Below are 2098 nucleotides of genomic sequence, written 5' to 3'. Positions count from 1 at the left end.
ATTGACTATTTCTTTATCCAACATTTAGCATTTGTGACAATAGAAAAAAATCTACTATCTGACTATTTTGTACATTAATGATGTACGTCTGGCAGTAACGATTGTCAAGTTTCGAGGATAGAGTAATACCGGTTGTTATGGTTAAGGTTATGTGTCAGGTTGGCTGGGTCATGATTCTCAGTGGTTTTGACAGTTATGTAATGAAGTATTTTGGCAGTTATGTAATGATGTAATTTGGAAGTTACATAATGATATAATCATTCTCCATTTTGACATCTGATGTGGTTGTCCTCTATTTTCACATAATGCCGATTATCACATAATGACCTGGTCTTTGGAAACTAACCATGTCAATAAGTAAGGAATGGGTGTTATACTTCTTGTAATGCAGTTCTTGTTGACAATATTTTTTCAGCATTGGTTTGTATAAAATGTCTTTAAAGTGACTTCATTTTTGAAAAAATATTTTCGATAAGTATAAAATTTTAGTTAGGCAGTTTTTCTTTCTTTTCTTTCTTTCAGCACTTTAAGTATATCATATCATTGCATACTGACTTGTATTATTTATGTCAGCCATCATTCTTATTAGTCTGTTAATGGTAATGTGTCTTTTTTCTATGGCTGTTTTTAAGATTGTTTTATTTATCTTTGGTGTAGTTTCCTTATAATGTGCTAAGTCAAGGTTTTCTCTGTATTTCTTCTACTTGGGATTTATCTTGTGTTTTAAATTTGTGGGTGTATATTTTTCATCATTTTTAAGTAATTGTCATTTATTATCTCTTTGTAGTGGTTAAGAGGTCAGCTGCTAACCAAAATGTCAGCAGTTCAAATCCACTAATCGCTCGTTGGAAACCCTATGGGGCAGTTGTACTCTGTCCTATAGGGTGGCTATAAGTTGCAACTGACTTGATGGCACCTAACAGAAACAACAGCATCTCTTCAAATAGAATAATGAAGGGAATAGAAAGCCTAAGATGCTAGGTCACAAATGGAAATGTTACAGTTAATTCAGGTGTGTCATTTAAATTCACTGGACAGATGTAGTAGGCAGAATAATGGCCACCCCAAAGATGCTCACTACCTAATCCTTGAAATCTGACAGTATGTCACTTTACATGGCAAAAAGGCCTTTGCAGGTGTGATTAATGATACAAATCTTGAGATGGGTAGATTGTCCTGGGTTATCCCTGAGGCCCTGTCTTTAAAAGTGGAGAATATTTCCTCGTGAGAGAGACGTGACTTGAAAAGGACTTGATTCTCTGTTACTGGCTTTGAGGACAAAGGTGGCTATGATCCAAGGATGCCATGGCCTCTAGAAGCTAGGAACATCCCTCAAAATTAAATTGAAAACAGATTACATTTCCATTTTTATGTATTTGTTTTATAATGTTATTTAATGTCAATTTGGGACCTGATCAAATATGACTGGTGTCCTTATAAGAAGGGAAGAGACACAGACACAGACAAACAAGGAGAAAGCCATGTGACCGTGGAGATAGAGATTAGACTGATCCATCTATGAGCCATAGAGCACCAAGGATTTCTGGCAACACCGGGAGAAAAATGTGCAATAGATTTTCCCTTAGAGAGCTGAGAGAGATCATGGCCCTGCTGACCCCTCATTTTGTCCTTCTAATCTCCAGAACTGTGAGGGAATTAACTTTTGTTGTTTTAGGTCCCCAAATTTGTAGTAATTTGTTACAGCAGCCCTAGGGAACTAATACAGGCATTCGTGGTCATATAGGGAAATCTAGATGTAGCTACTGCATTAAAATGTGCACATTATTGACCTTGCAATTCTACTTTTTGTACTTAAAACCTAACCAAAAGTGTTATTCCAACAGTATATGTTTTATATAATATACAATTGTAAACAACGTAAAATGCAGCTCTGATTATTCAGTATACTGTTTAAGGTCATCAATAACTCTCAGAAAATCCATAATTTGTACTGTGTCCCTCAAGACCCTGCAATATCTGACCTCTGCATAGCTCACCAGCCCTGTCTTACACTAATTCCTCTTAACTCCTTCCTCAGTGTGCTTCAATGACTTTCAGTTTCTTGAACGTACCAAGATTTCTCCTACTGTTGGGCACC

This window comes from Trichechus manatus, unplaced genomic scaffold (genome assembly GCF_000243295.1).
Source record: "Trichechus manatus latirostris isolate Lorelei unplaced genomic scaffold, TriManLat1.0 scaffold00124, whole genome shotgun sequence".
Taxonomy (NCBI): domain Eukaryota; kingdom Metazoa; phylum Chordata; class Mammalia; order Sirenia; family Trichechidae; genus Trichechus; species Trichechus manatus.
The sequence above is the reverse complement of the archived record's forward strand: the minus strand, read 5'-3'. Positions refer to the sequence as shown.